General features: G+C 38.5%; 1 pseudogene; it reads left to right on the top strand.

Annotated features, from left to right (window-relative positions):
• The first annotated feature begins 9872 nt into the window (after positions 1–9872).
• LOC103421064 (disease resistance-like protein DSC1) lies at positions 9873–15334 on the top strand (annotated as a pseudogene).
• The last annotated feature ends 5334 nt before the right edge of the window (positions 15335–20668 follow it).

Genomic DNA, 20668 nt, shown 5'->3' with positions numbered 1-20668 from the left:
CATTAACACCGGGTGCAGCAAACAATGATCAGATAACACAAATATAGTTATGCCACTGTGATTTGATAGTTCTAATCAACATACTAACATTCATAGCCGTAATTATAATTATGACATGAAAGATTATAAGCATACATGTGCATCCCATAGGATCTAAAATTCTTTTTCAAATGCATAAATGGAAACTATCAATCATATATATACTATATATACTATATATATACACACACACACATTATAAAAAGGAAAATAGTGATTCTTTTTCAAATGCATAAATGGAAACTATCAATCATATATATATATATATATATATATATATATATATATATATATATATACACACACACGCACGTTATAAAAAGGAAAAGACTCACCTGAAGTTCGCACTACAACTCCTTAGCACGAATATCGAGGCATCACGAGCTACAACTCATTAGCACGAATATTGAGGCATCACGAACGATCGTCGCCTAGAGCAAATATCAAATCGCATCTCAGAATTCTTATCGATAGAACACATAACTTACATAAAACACATCCCTAAGAACATTCTAGAATGATTTGTAACTCATTGACCAAAAGTCAACCGTCTGTCAAAGGTCGACGGAAGGGTCCACAAACCTACGTAACTTGATCCGGAAGATTCCCAAGAGTTTCAATAAGCTTCTAGAACAACATCCTAAAGTTTCGGAACGGTCTAACGGTTAGATCTCTGCCAATTGCTAAAATTAAGTGGCGGTCGACATTTAGATTTACAAACTTAGAAAACCCATCCGGGAGGATCTGTACGTCAGATTCCTGATCTGTCAGTTACTAACATCCTTAAATATTATGTACTATTACATATTAAAGTTTGGTGACGATCCAAAGGTCGGATCATTGATTTATATACGTCCAAGTGGAGTGGCAGTCTCTATCAAACTATAGTCATACAACGAGATTTCATCAATCAAACGTCACATATGGAGTCAAGGTATCCAAATTAGTCTAAGAAAGACAAGTGGGGTCTCGGCCCACGCGCTGCCCCGACTCGTTGAAAAAATCAACTATTTCAAAAAATTACCAAATTTCACAAAAATGAAAATCTCAATAAGTAGAGCAAGTTTTATACATATGGCTAAGTCTAATTTGGCCGAGAAAGGCCCCAATTTAGCTATCACATCCCGGCCCGGGCCCCCACCACATCCCGAGCTTAACTTCACTGTAGCACGATATTGTTCGCTTTGGGCCCTGACCACGCACTCACGGTTTTGTTTCTGAGGGAACTCACACGAGAACTTCCCAGTGGGTCACCCATCATAGGATTGCTCTCGCGCGAACTCGCTTAACTTTGGAGTTCCTATGGAACCCGAAGCTAGTGAAGTCCCAAAAAGCCTCGTGCTAGGTAGAGATGGGAATATACATATAAGGCTTAGAGGATCCACTCCATTTGGCGATGTGGGATGTTACAATCCACCCCCTTAGGGGCCCGACGTCTTTGTCGGCACACTTCCAGCCAGAGATTGGCTATGATACCAAATTGTAACATCTCATATCGCCTAGGGGAATGGATCCTCTAAGCCTTATATGTATATTCTCATCTCTACCTAGCACGAGGCCTTTTGGGAGCTCACAGAGTTCCTACGTAACCCGAAGCCAGTGAGCTCCCAAAAGGCATCGTGCTAGGAAGAGATGATAATATACATATAAGGCTTAGATGATCCACTCCCCTAGGCGATATGGGATGTTACAATCCACCCCCTTAGAGGCCCAACGTCATCGTCAACACACTTTTGGCCAGGGATTGGCTTTGATACCAAATTGTCACATCATGGCCCGGGCCCCCACCACATCCCTGGCTTGACTCCGTCATAACACGATATTGTCAGCTTTGGGCCCCGACCACGCATTCACGGTTTTGTTTCTGGGAACTCACACGAGAACTTCCTAGTGGGTCACCCATAATGGGATTGCTCTCTAGCGAACTAACTTAACTTCAGAGTTTCTACGGAACTCGAAGCCAGTGAGCTCCTAAAAGACCTCGTGCTAGGTAAAGATGAGAATATACATATAAGGTTTAGAGGATCCACTCCCTTGGGCGATGTGGGATGTTACAAATATGGTCTATACGACATGGCTGTGCACCAAACTTGGATCCAAGGTGAATGTGCGGTGCGGGAGGTGAACATCACATGAAGGATTATGCCTTTGCCACGGGCGGGAGCACTAACACTGGGGTGCAGGATAATGAGCTATAAATGCATCTATGTATAATCACAAACAATGCATTCCACTATCATCAATATATACTCACCTGAAGCTTACATGAACGTCCCCAACGTCAAGCAACAACATGCATATCTATACTAATGCATATTCTAAAATGTAATGCAATTAACATGGCATTTAAAGACGTATATCCATTTAAAACAATTTATGGGAAAACACAAAGCATATATACGTATATATAGAAAACCAAAAGCCCACTCACTGGTATGTATCAAGGTCGTAACCCCCAAGTTTCGCTTGGCTACGCTCCTCTTCCTGGAATGTCTCACCTATATGCGAAATAACTAAATTATCGTTAATTTGAAAGTACATAATCAAACCGTGTAATAACTTCTCATACGTTGCTTAATTGGGGCGTTTGAATATACCATCATGACTTACTCAACACCACGAACATCCCCATATGTTTAGAAAAATTTTCCGATGCCCCACACGCCCTCATGCGCAAGCCAAGCGCGGGCATGTGCCTGGCACGTTGGATGTAATCTTTAATGCCGTTAGAGAAAATTCAGCTAAATAATAGAATATTATGTTAAATATACCTGATGTCGTTAGTATATTCTATCAAAGTTGACGGAATATTCTTCTTTCTTTTCCGGTGCTTTGCCAGGATCCGCCTCCGGGCTCCGCTGTATCATCGGAAACTGGAAATTCTTAAAACCTTAGTTTCTACTTCGTTTCAACACCAAAATTCACAAATTTTATATGGAATCGAAGATCTCAACTAGGAGAATATAACCATACCTCTTTGAGGTCCTAAAATCGATAGAAAATGGTCGGAAAATCCTTCGATATTCCGAATAAGTCTGCAACTCGATAAACCTGAGTGTCCCGACGTTCAAACCACTCCAAAATTGTTCCAAGATACTAAGGAAGTTGTATGGGAACTACCACGAGTCTTAAATCCTTAGATAAATCCTACGATCATGTCAAAATAGTTTAGCTCCACGCTTGAGTTTATGGAATCTAGGATTCTTGAAGTCAAATCACCAAACAAAGGTATCACTAGATTCTAAAGCTCAAGAGGAGTAGGAATCTAGAAACATAAAGCTCGATCCGTAGAGTTTTGGTTTAGTTTGAGGGTAAGTGCTTTCGGTTGTATGGACAAAAGGAATTTTCGAGAAGAAAGGGGAGAGAAGAAGGTTGCACGTGTGTGTGTGGCTTACGGGATTGGCAAAAAGAAGAAAGAAAATAAAACCTGATTGGACCCAAGGAAGTAGGAACCCAATATAATTGGTCCGTAACTTACCCGTTTACGCGCATTAATAATCGTAACTTTCTCGTTACAACTCCAATTCGACCCTAACTCATGTCAACGTGCTCGTGATGTCGAGTACAATTTAATTACATTAACGGGAAAATAATTTAGAACTATATACGTACGTCCACATCACCAAGCCAACGAGGGCATAATCATCATTTTACATACCTCCCTTATCATCCCTTCATTCTCTTCTCTGCACCAACCCACCAAACCGTCATCTCTTCTCCTCTCTCTCTCTCCACCCTCCCTTCTTTCTCTCCATCCTTTCCTCAGCTCTCGCCCACCTCCTCCTCATTACCATCACCATATTCAACTTCAGCTTCAGCTTCCTCCTCTGCTCCGCCATCACCACTCTCAGCAACCACAACAGGACCACCACTTCCTCAGGTTTTTTTCCTCTCTCTCTCGCTCTTATGGATCTCTCCCACATTCTCAAATTCCATTTCTTTCCGACCCATCTCTTCAATTTCTTCTCTTTCTTTCTTTTCATTGTTTATTAGTGGTATTCTAATTTTTGTTCGAGTCGCTTGCTTGTTTGTTTTATTTGGTTTCTTTTTCTTCCTCTGAAGTGTAAATTACATGGCTTTCTTTGATTTTCTTGTTGAATTTGGTTATTTTTCTTTGTTTGCTGTGTTGCCATTTACGATTGAGAAATTGGGTCTGATTGCTTTGCAGAAATGGTTTTGCCATTGTGGAGTTGGGTCTTAAATATTTGAGGAATTTGTTATTTAATTTCTGCCTTTTACTTTATGAGCTTCATCTCTTTTCCTTTTATGTTTAGCTTATTTCTTTGTCACAAAATTGATGGGCTCTACCAAATTATTTAGTGATAGACAGTAGCAATGGTGCAAATATTTGATATTTTTGTTTCTTTCTCCCCTCTCTAGTTTGTCTTCATGACTGTCCGGCCGGGGTTGGGATTCTGGGTTCATGGTGTTCTTTCTCCCTGTTCTGAAAATTACAGAAACCCATTGATTTTTGAAATTTTCATGTAGTTATTTTGGAAATTTGCCTGAAAAAACACAAAATTTATTCTCTTTTATTGGAATTGAATTTTTGGTTTATTAGGATATTTGTTTAAGGGGCATTTGACGGTGGATCGGAAGGAGAGGAGAGAAGGGTTTGGTGGGTTGGTGCAGAGAAGAGAATGGAGGGATAAGGGAGGAAAATGAGAGAAGGGAGGGTGGTGCAGGTTGTAGAAGAGAGAAGGAAGGGAAGGGGTGCGGGTTGCAGAAGAGAGAAGGGAGGGATAGTGTCACAGCCCGTCCCGAAAATTTAGTTATCGTAGATGTGATTTGACGGAATTGCCCTTAAAGGTTACTAAGGTATGTGTGACTTGTTTATTTGAATAATTCATACATTCCTAAGTTTTTGGAAAAATTGAGTTAGATTAAAAAAATTGGTTTGCATTTTGTGTGGTTAGGGGAAGGTGACACACTGAAAATAAACCTCACACTCTCTCCCCTCACCCCGTGCCCTCTCTCTCTTCCCTCTCAGTTCATTCTTCCTCTCTCCCTCTCGAACTCGTACGGACAAGAACCAAAAACCCTCAAATCTCCACGGATCGACGTCAAAAAGGTGAGTTCCTTCATCCTTGCAAGCTTGTGAGTTTATTGGTACCATTTTTGGAACTTAGAACCTTCGAAAACTCTTGAAATCCGAACCCCCAGTTTTGAGTACTATTCATGCACACGTGAAATGTTGATTTTCAGGGAATTCTAAACTTACAGGGAGCTTAGTGAGGTCCCAAGGAAGCTCGGAGTACTTAGTTTGAAGGTTTTGGACGTCGGGATCGTAGGGTTCGAAGTCGGCCGGTTTTCTTGGATTTTCTCCAGTGAGATTTCGTGTGTTTTTTAGCCTTAATTTAATATAACGTGATTCTACATGCTTAGGGCTTCATTTTGATGTAAAATGCATAAAAAATGGTTGAGAATTGACGGAGAAAATGGAGTTTGAAAAATCTCCAGTTTTCCGGCGCCGACGAAACCAGTCCGGCGACTAGAGGTAGGGGACGACGTGCGTGGAGGCGCGTAGGTCCGTACCATTCTTGGCGCGTGAGGGCGTGTGGCAAGTCCAAAAATTTTTCTAAAAATTTGGTGATGATCCTGAGGTTGTGTAGATCACTGTGGTATATTCATATACCTAAATTGAGCATCGTATGAGAAGTTATTACGTATTGTTGGTTATGTGCTTTAAATAACGTTTTTATAGTTGTTTCGCATATAGGTGAGACCTATCACGAGGACGAACGCATTCATGGGCGTCAAGGGGTTACGACCCTTCGACTTATCAGTCAGTGGGCAGTTATTTTCTGTTTATACCTATATACTACTGATTTTTCCCAGAAATTGAAGTTAAATGAAAGTATGTTTTAAAATGTCATGCATGCATATTATATGAAATATATGAATTAGTATTTGATGCATATATATATGAAATGGTGTTGTGGACGCACAAGTGAGTATCAGGTGAGTTGTATGTTGTTCATATGGTTTATTAATGATGTGAATTGTGTTAAGAGCTCATAACCTACACCCATGGTGTTAGTGCTTATATTATTCACCCCGCACCACACGCTCACCTTGGATCCAAGTAGGTGCATGTCGTACAGATCACTAGAGGTGATTCTGACATGTCGTACAAACCATTAGAGGTGGTTCCGACTTGTAGGTGACTTTAGATTATTATATAGTTGTTGATGAGAGAAGCACTAGAACGTATTCTCACACCATTCTTGTCGTACAGACTACTTCAGGTAGTTCCGATTTATGTGCAGAGTAGTGTCGTACAGGTCACAGTTGGTGACTCTGGTTAGATTGGATATTGAGCTATAGAATTAGTCGAACATGACCGCTGCAGGGTCTCCGGTTGATTCCTTATTTCACCTGTTATATTGATGCATCCTTATTTTGTTATTGACGCTTATAGTATGGCATACTTTCTGGTTTTTGATAAAGATTGGTGAATTGAGATATTTGAAGAATTATATGCATATTATGTTATTTTCTGGGAAAGTATACAGGTTTTACAGCGAGGGGTTATAAATGATATTAAATGAAATATTTTCAAAAAGCTTTGTTTTACTGACCCACTCAATTTGTTTTGCGCCCCCCCCCCCAGGTTCTAGTTAGCAGTGTTGGTGGCTCACGAGGATTCCCACGACGTTCTGACAGATTACTCATGTAGGACTCACCTTCGGGTGTTGTAATTTAGTTATGGTCCTACTTGATTGCACTTAGTATTTACGCTCTGAATATGTGTGTTTCACACTTAAACTCATTCTAGCGTGTTAGTTGGATATTATTGCTAGTAGTTGGTTTTTATTCCTTTGTATCTCTTTTATCTTTTGCTTCCGCATCGCACTTTTGGTTACGTCACGCCCACGTGACGGCTAGCATGCCTTGATTCTAGGATCGGGGTGTGTCAGAGAATGTGCGGGGAGGTAGAAGACGGGGCTTTTTTTTTTGAACCCCTTCTCCATAAAATAAATAAAAAAAAGGGTAAAAGACTGTTTACTACCCTCATATTTCGTGGTTTTCAACATTTAGTACATCAAGTTTTTTTTGTCTCAGAATCATACCCAAAGTGTAAATTTTGGGACAGTCTCATACATCTGTTAGTCAAACTATTAAATCTGCCGTTAATTGTGACGTGACGCCAATGTGGATAATGAATGGGCGCCACGTGTCACCCACGTTTTTTTTTTCTTCTTCTTTCTTCTTCCTCCGACTGCAACTCTTTTTTTTTCTGGGCAGATTCGGAGGAAAAAAAAGTTGGAGTCAGAGGAAGAAGAAGAAGAAGAAGAAGGAAGAAGAAAGATGGAAGAAGAAGAAAGAAGAAAAAAAAAACTGAATCTAGAAGAAGAAGAAGAAGAAGAAGAACTTCCCCAAATTCGGAGAAAGAAGAAGAAGAAGGAGAATGAGAAGGAAGAAGAAGGAAGAAGGGGAAGAAGGAGGAAGGAAGAAGAAGGAGGAAGAAGAAGAAAGAAGAAAGAAAAAAAACTGAATCTAGAAAAAGAAGAAGAAGAAGAAGAAGAAGAAGAAGAAGAAGAAGAAGAAGAAGAAGGAAGAAGAAATGAGGAAGAAGAAGAAAGAAGAAAAAAAAAACTGAATCTAGAAGAAGAAGAAGAAGAAAAACTTCCCCAGATTCGGAGAAAGAAGAAGAAGAAGGAGAATGAGAAGGAAGAAGAAGGAAGAAGGGGAAGAAGGGGAAGGAAGAAGAAAGAAGAAGAAGAAGGAGAATGAGAAGGAAGAAGAAGGAAGAAGGGGAAGAAGGGGAAGGAAGAAGGAGGAAGGAAGAAGAAGGAGGAAGAAAAAAAAAGTTACAGTCGGAGGAAGAAGAAGAAAAAGGAAGAAGAAAGAAGAAGAAAAAAAAACGTGGATAACACGTGGCGCCCAGTCATTGTCCACATGGGTGCCACGTCACAATTAACGACATATTTAACAGTTTGACTAACGGATGTATGAGACTATCCCAAAATTTATATTTTAGGTATGAATCTGAGATGAAAAAAAACTTGATGTACTAAATGTTGAAAACCACGAAACATGAGGGTAGTAAACAATCTTTTGCCTTAAAAAAAATCCACGTGGACCCCTTAATGACACATGGCGCCTATTCATTGTCTACATAAGCGCCACGTCATTAGTTAACAGTAGACTTAATAGTTTGACTACTGTCCCAAAATTAACACTTTAGGTATGACTCTGAGACGAAAAAAACTTGATGTACTAAATGTTGAAAACCACGAAACATAAGGGTCGTAAATTGATATTTACCCTAAATTAAAAATAAATTAGAAATAGGTTTAAGAATTTTATAACTAATTTAAAAAGTTGTCAACCCAGAAACCTAGTCTCGCAATCACCTCCGATACCAACCCACACTCATTTACCTCCATCTATGGTAACCTTTGTCGTCTCTTCTCTTGAAAAAAATTCTCAAGACACCCATCTTTACAGTTTACACTCTTTTTGCATCGAATTGGACCAAGATCGGGACCACCTTTGGTGACGGCTTGGATTGCTGACGACTTCTGTGATATCACTGTCAATATTTTAGCGACTGACAGCCTCACAACCTTAATCTTGGAGAGCTTCGCTCCTTGGGTGATCTTGGTGACACAAAGAACATCGAGCTCTGCCTTGAGATAATCTCATTGTGCAAAAGTTTTTTTGACAACTTTTTTAATTAATTATTAAATTATTAAATTCACATCAGCACATAACAAAAAAGTTGACATAATTGTGATAGAATGACCATATTGATTAGCGACATTTATTTTGAGGGACTACATTGATCGATTTTTTATTTCAGGAACTATCTTGATAGTGTCAGTAGATTTCAAGGATCATTTATGATAAAAACCTGTAAATTTTGTGAGATCCATATGTGCCACGTCAGTATATAACATAATTTTAATAGAAATACCACATTGATTTGTAACACCTATTTTCATGGATTATATTGATCGATTTTCAATTTCAGAGATCATTTTGATAGTGTGAGTCAATTTTAAAGACCATTTATGCTAATAACCCTTTCAATTTTTTGTTTATCTATTAAAAGTGCTCAGAGGATAAGCTACATACTAAGAAATTTATCATTGGACTGGAACACGGGCGGTACATCACATATTTTTATGTGAGTAGTTGAAAATTTTATTTTTTAAGTTATTAACTTTTTAACACACATAACCCATTATTTGTATGTGACACGTGGTGTACCAACCCATATTCTGGTCACATTGAAATCTCTCATAGTGAGCATGCTATAGAAATTTGATATCCAACTACCTCGGATATTTTAACTGTCAAATTTTGTCTCAAGGTATAAAAATTGAAACTTCAACTATTAAAACGTTCGAAAGTGGCTCTTTACTATAGTAGTGGAAATGTGTTCAATCATTGGATGACGGTGTGGATTCAAATCCCGTCAGTGGCTAATTTAACATCTAACCTAATAAAATCTATCGTTTGACAAAAAAAACTCACGTCAATAGCTAATCTAACATTAAACCTAATAAAATCTATCATTTGACAAAAAAAAAAGAACTATTAAAACGTTCAGGTACCAGGTCCCAAAACACGGAAATGGATCATCTCCTGATCATTTTCCACCTAATTCGGGATCCGGACCGTTCAAATGTTATTCAACTGCAACAAAAAAATGACTCATTTAAAATGATAATAATTGTAGCGGTTAGATGAAATTTGAACAGCCCGAATCTTGGATTAAGAGGATCAGGTGGAAAAGGATCTGTCCCTTTCTTGCGTTAACTGTCGTCATCAACTATTACAATTTGGTAAAGCAAAATCTGTACCAATCTCTTCAAAGAAGAAGCAACCGCTCTCTCTTCTCCAGTTTCTAGCTCTTGCTTTGCTTATTTGTTTGATTTGCTGCTTGTTTGAGTGATGGAGGGAGAGAGAGAGTAATACTGGAAGAAAGAGAAGCGCTGTAGAGTGAGAAGAAATCTAAGGGAAGAAGACTGCACTTTAACAAGATTCAGTTAAGTTTTCTTCTTCTTCTTCTGTACAAAAATATGTTGGTTTTTGGTTACAAAACTTTTCAATTCCATTTATTGCTGAACATCTTACCCTAATCATTGATTGAATTAGCAATTTTTCTTCCATGGTACGTACCACTGAGTGGTCCGGAAAATCAACGGTAAGAAGGGATCTAATTGATCTTTGCAATGGTTAGATTCCGCACCACTCCTACAATTGCAGTCGAACCCTTCAATTAGTGAAAGTTTTGTTGGTTTTTAGCCTTGAAATATTATCTTAGTGAAAAATGTGTTGGTTTTTAGCCTTATAATATCCTATTAATAAAACACCTGTTTATTATTTCAGAGAAAGAGATGGAGTTCACTGGGATTTTTCAAGTTTTCATCGTCATTTTCATCACTATCATGACTCTGTTCTACACGTTCCGCTGCGGATTATTAAAATTTTCTTGTTGGACTCCTCCTAATGCTGCGTCTAATGATGCTGCTAATGATGATGACCACGAGGAGGATGATGATATCCCTCCTCACCAAGAAAAGTATGATGTGTTTATTAGTTTCAGAGGTGAGGACACCCGCCTTACTTTTACCAGCCATCTTCACGATGCCTTACTTCAGAAGAAAATTGAAACCTACATAGATTACAGGCTTGTAAGAGGAGAAGAAATCTGGCCTGCCCTGTTAGAAGCAATCCAGAAATCAACACTTTCGGTAATCATTTTGTCAAAAAGCTATGCTACTTCCACATGGTGTCTGGATGAACTTGTGCATATCCTAGAATGCAAGGAAAAATATGGCCAGATGGTTATACCCATTTTTTACGACATTAATCCATCAGAAGTTCGAAAACAACAGGGGAGTTACGCACATGCATTTGCTCAACTTGAAAAACGATTCAAGGGTAATGACAAGGTGCACAAGTGGAGGGCTGCTTTGGCGACTACAGCCAATCTATCCGGATTCGATAATACAACCAAAAAAGGGTGACTAGTTCTCTATCTTATACTGATTTCTACCCGTGGCTCTTTGATTTATACAATATTAATTAAACATACTTATTACTAAGTATTGCTTAGCCTTCATAATAAACATATTTGGCAGGACGGAAGCTGACTTAGTTAAGCATGTGGTTGAGGATATTTGGACCAAATTGACTCGTGAATCATCATGTGATTTAAAGGGCCTGGTTGGAATTGAAGGCCGCATCAAGCAAATCGAGTCCTTATTATGCCTTGATTCGCCAGATGCTTGCAATACTGTAGGTATTTGGGGAATGGGTGGGATTGGAAAGACCACCCTTGCTGAAGCTGTATTTCATCGGCTATCATATAAGTTCGAAGCTTCTTGTTTTCTTCGAAATATTCGGGAGAGAGAACAAAAGGATGGGCTAGTTCAGTTGAGGAATACAATTGTTAAGGAGGTATTCAAGGAAAAAGATCTAAATATTGAAACTTCAACCATAGGGTCAACTCTTGTTAGAAAGAGGTCCTAGTACAAAGGTCCTCATTGTTCTTGATGATGTGAATGATTCACGTCAATTGGATCAGTTACTTGGAGATGGTGTTGGGTCTGGTCCTGGAAGTCGAATCATCATAACAACTAGAGATATGGCCCTGCTAGAGGGAATTGTTGTAGATGATAAAAATATATACGAGGTTAGGGGACTGGAACGTGATGACGCCCTTCAGCTCTTTCGTTTGAATGCTTTCAAGAATAACACTCCTATAACAGATTATACGAGGTTGTCATCAATGGTGGTGAGTTATGCTGGAGGCATTCCATTAGCTCTTAAAATTATGGGGTCCTCATTTCATGGCAAAAGCAGAGAAGAATGGGAAGAGGAATTGAACAAATTGAAGCAATTTCCAAATGAAAAAATCCAGGACGTGTTGAAACTAAGCTATGATGGATTGGGAAGAAACGAGAAGGAGATATTTCTGGATATTGCATGTTTTCATAAGGGAAAGCATGTGGATGAAGTAAAAAGAATGGTAGATATTCGTGGTTTGTTTGCAACATCCGGAATTAGAGTTCTCATTAAGAAATCTCTCATATCAATTGTTTCTACGAGGAAAACCTTAGAGATGCATGATCTGGTACAAGAAATGGGCCGGGCAATTGTTTTGGAACAATGCATTGAAGAGCCTGGCAAACGTAGTAGGTTATTCATCGCTGAGGATGTCTATCATGTGCTGAAAAATAGGACGGTAAGAGCTAAATTCATTCCCTTTCTTGAGAAAATAAAACGTGAACTTTCTATGGGAAGACACCTAAGGAAAACTCTTTTATAAGAAACAAGTCAGATTCCTACAAATGTAGTATTGGTTAAATTTTTTTTATGTATATTGTATTCAAATTTATACTTTGCTTTTGATTGTCAGGGAACCTCAATGGTTCAAGCCGTATTCTTTGACAGGTCAAACATTGAAGAGCTAGACTTGGAAGGTGCAAACTTCAAACAGATGTCTAAGTTAATATTTCTAGGTGTGGATAAGAGTTCCACCTATAGGTTTAACATCTACGGAAAATTAAACGTTTCTCTGGATCTTCCAATTCTCTTCGTTACATTTTCTGGCATGCATATCCTTTGGAATCTTTGCCATCAAAATTCTCTGCTATAAATCTTGTTGAGCTTCATATGCCCGAAAGCCAAGTTGAGAAACTTTGGGATGAAGACAAGGTAAATGCTTATCTTACTTCTTGTATAACATGTAATCATGCTGAAAATTAGTCATGCTAAGGTTTTGATTCTTGCTGTTTCTTTTCAATTTGTTACAGATTCTTATGAACTTAAAAGTGTTCAATATGCGTTCCTCCAGAAATCTAACTGAACTTCCAAATCTCTCTCAGAGTCGAAAACTTGAGCGTATAAATCTTGTTTACTGTACAAGTTTGGTTGAAGTTCCTTCATATTTTCAATATCTTCACGAGCTTACTTCTCTTGAACTTGCTTGGTGCACGAGTCTCAAGTATCTTCCGAAGATGCCAGGCAATATTGCATACTTAAGTTTACGTGGCAGTGGTATAAAGGAGTTACCTCCATCAGTTTGGTCTCACCAAAAAATTTCTTTTTTGGGTATTGGAGATTGTAGAGACCTTAAGAAACTTCCAAACAACAATTGTAAGCTGAAGGTCTCAGGTTATTTTAGTCTAGAATACTGCTCATCTCTTGACGAGTTTTCTGAGCTTCCCAGGGATATCAGTGTGCTAGATTTGACTTGTACATCAATAGAAGTATTACCCATATCATCAATGGAGTGCCTCATTAGTCTTAGTACAATTAAACTGAATGATTGCGAACGGCTTGTGAGCCTCCCGCCCAGCATTTGTAAGTTGAAATCTCTGAAGGAACTTGATCTCACTGGTTGCTCTAAATTTAAAAACTTCCCGGAAATATTTGAGCCAATGGAACATCTGGAATTTCTTAGTTTAGAAGGAACAGCGGTTAAAGAGCTACATTCATCAATCGAGTTTCTCTTTGTTCTAAAAAAAATTCAACTGACAGGTTGCAAAATGCTTACAAGTCTTCCCACGAGAATTTGTAAGTTGAAATCTCTCGAGAGACTTGATCTCACTGGTTGCTCTGCATTTTTCAAATTCCCTGAAATCATGGAGCCGATGGAACATCTGGAGTTTCTTCGTTTAGCTGGGACAAGGGTTAAAAAGCTTCCGTCGTCGATCGAAAATCTAATTGGGCTTCAAACATTAGATCTTCGTCTGTGCAGTAACTTTGAGGTCTACCCGAGCAGCATCAGCAGTTTAACCAATCTTAAAACTCTCAGCTTTCGCCATTGTTTGCATCTTAAAAAAGTGCCTCCCTTCTCAGTCGGTTTGCTCTCTTTGGAAAAACTAGACCTCTGTTACAGTGGGATATTGAAAGTCCCCAGTGGCCTCATTCTTTTAGCCTCATTACGAGATTTAGAACTGAGTGGAACCATGATTAACAGCATACCGGCTAGCATCAAACAAGCTTCTGAGTTGCGAAGCCTGCACTTAAACAATTGCAAGAGGCTTCAATCTTTACCAGAGCTCCCAGTGCTACAAATTCTTGAAGCAGATGGCTGCACATCACTGAAGACAGTGTCAAGTTCAAGGACTGCACTCTTTCAAGGTTGGGATAAATATGAACTTTTTCGAGGGGTTCTTAAATTTTATAATTGTCGAGCATTGGACTGGACTGCAAGGAGCAACATGATGGCTGATGCACAACTTAGAATTATGCGAGTGGCAACTACGTCCTCAAATGTTGGACGAAGAGAGGGTAATGTATGTGTCTTCTCTCTCTCTCTCTCTCTCTCTCACTATCACACACACACACACACGTGTTGCTGAATTGAATAATCTGATGTCTATAAATGTTGCAGGAAAGGGACTCTTATCCGCGGCCTTTGCTTACCATTGTTTACCAGGGAAAAGAAATTCCAAGTTGGTTCAGCTATCAAAATGAGGGATCTTCAATCAAGCTTCCTCGGGATTGGTTTCGAAAAGGTTTCTTGGGTTTCGCTTTCTCTGTTGTTATTGCATACGACTTTTATCCGCTTATGTGGGTGGAAGTCAATTTCAAGTTCAAAACTGATAATGGTGAGAGCCATAATATCAGTTGTCCTAATTTTTATTCTCCGCATAAGGATGGTGGATGGTATGACTACAATTTCAGTCGATATCACGTGCATGTGTGGTATAATGCCTTTGAACTTGCAGTAGAGGGAGTAAAATGCTCTGCCGATTTCTACAAACATGTCAGTGAGGCCTCTGTTTACTTCATTCCAGTGGGTACTTCTGATGATCTAGAAGTGAAAGACGATGGAGAATTGATGAGTCCAAAGCCCACGATCAAAAGGCGTCGAAAAGTGTCGAAAAGTATGAAGGTTAAAATGCCGAAATATGTGGAGGTGGAAAGGTGTGGGATATGCCCGTTGTATGCTGAAGATGATGAGAAATTAAGACTTGATGTGATGTCACAGGAAACACAAGTAGAAGAAGGTGCGGGACAAGATGATTCTGAAGCCAATGGATCAAGTGATGAACCTGAAGCCAGTGGAAGTTATGAACCTGAAGAATCAAGTGATGAGTCTGAAACAAGTTCGAGTGGTGAAAGCGGTGGACGTGATGAGTATGAAGCCTATGGAAGTGATGAGTCTGAAGAAATTATTGAAATGTAATATTGGGATGGGCAACAATGGACCAAATGCTGAAATTAAGTTTTATTTTACAGGTAAGGTATCTTTCACTTCATTCTGTTTTTCTTGAATTTGTAAACTTCTGATGTTTCCTTGGAGTAAAATCTTTGCACGTCATTAACATTCTTCATATATTCTGACTATGTTAAAGCCGTATGTATCGCTTCTCAGAAGAAGAAAAGGCCGTATGTATCATGATGTTTTGGAATTCATTTCATGTTTTGTTGCAAGTTTTGGTGATTGTTTGTTGCGCCTGAGACCGTCACTGGTGTTGGTGATTGTTTGTTGCAAGTTAGAGCATGAAGCTGCTATTAATTTCTCATGCAAACTGAATGATATGATGCCCATTAATGTTTCGTGAACCCTTACGGGCAGCCTTTAAAAAGCTGATTCGGACTCCTCGTTGTCTTGGCCTTTGGAGTTGGAAGTGAATTCAATTCCAAGGTTTCGCTCGTTAATTTAGAAATGCAAATGCTTTCGATTGGTTTTATCTTCAATTGAAGACCGACTTAAACCCGCCGTGACATCCTAAACTAATAACGCACCAAGAAGTATGTCGTCCAAATGCTAGGGTAGTCCTTGTCGAGGTCAAATTGCATTGGATGCTCTGCTGACCAAAAAATGAAATCGAGCAACAAAGTTTGTACATAAAGCGCGTAAGGCCGGGAAGGGGGGCCTATTGGCTACTGGGTGTTTGCTGCTACCATGCATGATCTTTAATAAAAGGTATGAACTGATGATGATGTTCCCTTAATTTGTCTGTCCTCGACTCTTCATGAGTCTGAACGCTTTAAATTTTTGTTCGCGGAAGGTAAAGGTGCTTGAGTTTGGGTTTTTCTGTTTCCTCATCTCTTTGATGATTCTAGGAGATACTACATACGATATTCTGGATCACTATAAAATTTTCAATAACCTAATAGACCTCAAATCAAGATCAATGTGTACATCCTAAATTGAAATTAAAGTGTACATAATGGTTAATTGCTCCAATGCTAGTTAAAAGAGTACAGAACATGATTTACATACATATACACATAGTACATCTTTTTTATTTTATTTTAAATACAACGATATATTTTACATTAAGGGGAGGGAGAGTTCGTTTAAGCCATACAATGAGCAACCTAATTTGGTATCGAATTTACCATCTACGAGATTCGAACCTAAGACCTTTCACTCACAAGTGAAAACAATAACCAGTTCTGAGTGGCCATAATACATGTATAAATACTGGTTAAATACATACATACATTCATAAAACTAATAAACTTAAACAAATATTTATAATCAGTTGAGGCCAGTTCCTAGTACTACAAAATCGGGATCGGAACAGATCTGAGCCAGTCCGGTTCTGTTCTTAACTCGGTTTTTTACTTTTTCGGTCAACATGGTATTTTTCAATTTTTTTTTAATACGGTCGATTTGGTTTTCCAGTTTGGCGGTTTTAATACCCACCCCTACCTAAATAGATAGGGAGAGAGATGGAGTGTATCATGACTCTCTTACTTGGGACAAGACACATAATTCCCGGCTGAATTTTGGACTTTCTTATGACCGTTCAATAGCTTTGAAAATATAGGTGGCAAATCAATTCATTGAATTGTTTATGGGAAACCATTAACACCCGTTTAGTTTGATTTCATCATAATATGATGGTGAGATAGGTAGTGGTGATGATTGTGTAATACCTTTTTATGTGAAATCAAACTAAATTGGTAGTGGTGATGATTGGTCCGTTGGATTTTCCGATCAATAGTCTAGATTTTTCTGCTAAAAAGGTAGAAAAAAAAAGATGGAAAATCAGAAGAAGAAAAAAATTTAATTGTTACTGTTGGCTACACGTGTCAAAATCTGGAGTGTTGGATTACAAATTTTTTTGTAATCCAACAATCCATATTAATTAAGTTAGGTAAAGTTATTAAAAATTATTAAAAATACAGAAAAATATACAAAAAATTATAATTTTTTTCTATAAATACCCAGGGGTGGGCATGGTTTGGTTCTGCCTAGTTCCACCCTCAAATTTGAACCGGGAAAGATCAATGGTTCAGTTCGGTGCAGTTTCATTTAAATTTATTTCTAAAACCGTACGGTTTGGTTCACAATGGTTCTGGTTCGCTTCATGGTTCCGAATAATAAATCAATTGAATCTTGGAAACATATATTTAGAGCACGTAAAAAAATCAAAGGATTTTCATGGTAAAGGATAGTAATTGGATCACACAACGAAGAACATGCATGACCAATCATAAAGAATGATGAACTACAATAGAAAAAGATTTAAAAATATAAGGGAAATACCCCAAAATGGGACAATTTCTTAATCTTGGGACAAAAATAGGACAAATCGACCATACACACCATGTACAAAATCGAAATTACTATAATACCCACATATAAATACTAAAAATCAGAAGCCCATTGCATCACTTTTCTCATTTGGAAGAGAGGGATGCCAAGAGAGCTCTGAGATCTCTAGGTTTCTGGGTTGAGCTTAGATCTCTGAGCTTCGATTTCGAAGAAAGGGAAGTCCAAAGAGAGGTGATAAGAGTGAGCTGGGTTTTGGGTTGACTTCATACCTTTGATTTCGAACAAAGGGATGCGAGAGAGAGGTAAGAAGAGTGAATTGGGTTTTGTACCATATTTTCCGTTTTGACCAGAAAATTCCATTTTTTCCGGCGATTGAAGCTTCGGCAGGCATAATAAGGTAGAGTGTTTAGTTCCAAGTTCATTCATCAATGATTTATGGAATAAATGAGTTGTTTGTAAGATGAATTAATGAGTAGAAGTTAAATTAGGGTTTGTTTTCATGTTGGGGTCTATAGGCTGTGGAATAAATTTCAGGTTTTGACGGGCTACAAAACTGGGATGAAACAATTTCTGGTTCAAGTGTCTAATTGCAAAAATTTGTGAATTTTTTTAATGTGCATTTGGTGTGCATATGGTGTGCATTGCTACATCTTAATATGAGAAGCGGGATTGTTCACTAGTTATAATGCACGTATGTTGTTCCCCGGAATTTAGTGAATATGACCACAACCTAGTTGGCCTCGATGAAAAACAAAATTAAGAAAAAACTTAGAGGATGTTAAAGATCATGCGTGTCCATGAAATAACAACAATGAGTATTATGTTTTCCACGTGCACAGTTAAGCAGTGATTGATATGCATAACAAGACTTTTCAAACTACCAATGTAACCTTATATATGTAACAATTATGTTTTAATTGTATCCACTATATGTAACTGTTGACCCTAAAAACTACCAAGCCTACGTGGCGCGCAGGCCGATTAATCTATAAGCTAACTACGTCATTCAGTTGTGTGCAGCTTGGCCGAGGAGTAAAATATGTTGATGTTGCGTTGGGTGCGCGGCTGACTTCTGCGTCTTGCGATTGCGGCCGAGGAAGGAACTTGTCTCGGCCTTCGGGTTCTAGAGCCTGAAGACAAGGCTGCTAACTTAGTGAAGTTCAATATCAAATTCGGCTTCCAATGTGCCGAATGTAGTAACTCGTAACACCTCACTTCGCCGAGGCTAATGAGATGACCTCGACCAACAAGGATTCGGAAATCCTTTTCGACCGAGACTTGGATAGGTAACCAGTTGGCCTCGACGCAGTGCTGTTTGTGCTAACTGAAGATGCTGCGAGATTGGCTGATTCTACGGCGACAGTGCTGTTTATGCCAACTAAAGATATCACCGGTTGCCTCCATAGTGCTGTTTATGCCAACTGAAAATGTGTCGGCGAAAAAGAAAATAAAAAAATCTCAAAGTTGTTGAGAGGGTTTGCGCAGGGCAGTTTTGTATGTTGAATTGGAGGTCCTTTTCTTATTGCCATTGCTTCTGTATTTATAGGACTGAGGTACTTGCTTGGCACGGCTAGATAATTGTGTAGAGTCTGACTGCAACTCTAACTAGCTGAAATAAATCTGATTCGTGGCCTTCAGATTTCGCAACTTCTAAAATAAAGCTTATCTAGGCTTTGTCATACCACACCAGAAACCTAGCCCATCTAGGCTTCTGATCTAATTAAAAACCTCCAGTAGAAAACTTTATCACCATGCAAAAACCTAGTCTACCTAGGTTTCTTGTATCATCATTACCACCTAGGCTTATCACATCTCTACCAAAAGCTTAGCCTTCCTAGACTCCTTGTCTTATCCATCACCCAAGGCCATCATCATGTATCCTGATCCTACCTAAATAAATTTTAAAATCCATTTTGAACTATGCCGCACACCCACATCCGGATATCAACTTGAACTGTGCTAACATGTTTCCAGTTGGAAATACATCTCAACCTTCATAATAAACTATTATTAAAAGATAATTATGATAAAACATCATAACATTATCCTTTAATAATAACAAAATGAATTACTTCTATTTCTCATCCGACGGTGTGAAGCTATGCTCACTCAACGGCCTCGATTACGCGGGCCGAATGTGTAAATTTGGGCCCAAACAGTAACAAGACTTTTCAAATTGCTGGCTACTGGCACAATTTGGTGATTGTGGAATTTGTGTAATGTTGGTGATTGTTTGTTGCAAGTTAGAGCATGAAGCTGCTATATAATTTCTCATATAAATTGAATAATATGATGTCCATGAAAGTTTTAAAAGTTTTAAAAAGATGATTTGAAGAGATAATTCGGTCTCCCTGTTGTCTTGGCCTTTGGAGTTGGAACTGAATTTCGATTTCAAGGTTTCGCCCATTGGATTTAAAAATGCAAATGATTTCGGTTGGTCTTATCTTTAATTGAAGACTGACTTACATTTACTGTAACATCCTAAACTAATAACACACCAAAAAATTTGTCACCCAAATGCTACGGTAGTCCTTGTCGAGATCAAATTGGATTGGATGAAGTCGAGCAACGAAGTTTGAAAATAAAGCGCCGGAAGGCAGGGAAGGGGGCCCTAATGGCTACCGTGTTTTTGCCACTAACATGCCCTTGTGACTTTTGACTAATCAGCTAGCTTTAATAAAAGGTGTGAACTGATGATGAGGTTCCTTTAATTTGTCTTTCTTTATGTGTCTGAACGCTTCGAATTTTTGTTCGCCGAAGGTAAAGGTGCTTGAGTTGGGTAATTTTTTTTCATCTCTTTCATGATATTTTAGTATAGCTGTATAGACATTCCGGAGCACCATAATATTTCAATAACTTAATAAATTCTATTCATCTCAAATACTCCGTTCTCCATCTTTGATATATTATCAAGCATTCGTTTTTTTCTCTTCTTTTGTACTTACAAGTAACAAGTCCATTGTTAGTGCCTAATTACAGTGGGTTAAAGAGAATTACCTTAACTATAAGGGCAATTTACCACTTGTTTTTCTCGTAATTAGATAAATTATAGTTCATCGAAGCCAATTCCGGGAAGGCATGCATTTTCTATCTCAAGGTCTGCTCGTTCATTTTCGAATGTTTTGGTTTACTTATATCTTT

The sequence above is a fragment of the Malus domestica genome, chromosome 05 (genome assembly GCF_042453785.1).
Source record: "Malus domestica chromosome 05, GDT2T_hap1".
In the NCBI taxonomy this organism is placed as follows: domain Eukaryota; kingdom Viridiplantae; phylum Streptophyta; class Magnoliopsida; order Rosales; family Rosaceae; genus Malus; species Malus domestica.
The sequence above is the reverse complement of the archived record's forward strand: the minus strand, read 5'-3'. Positions and strand labels throughout refer to the sequence as shown.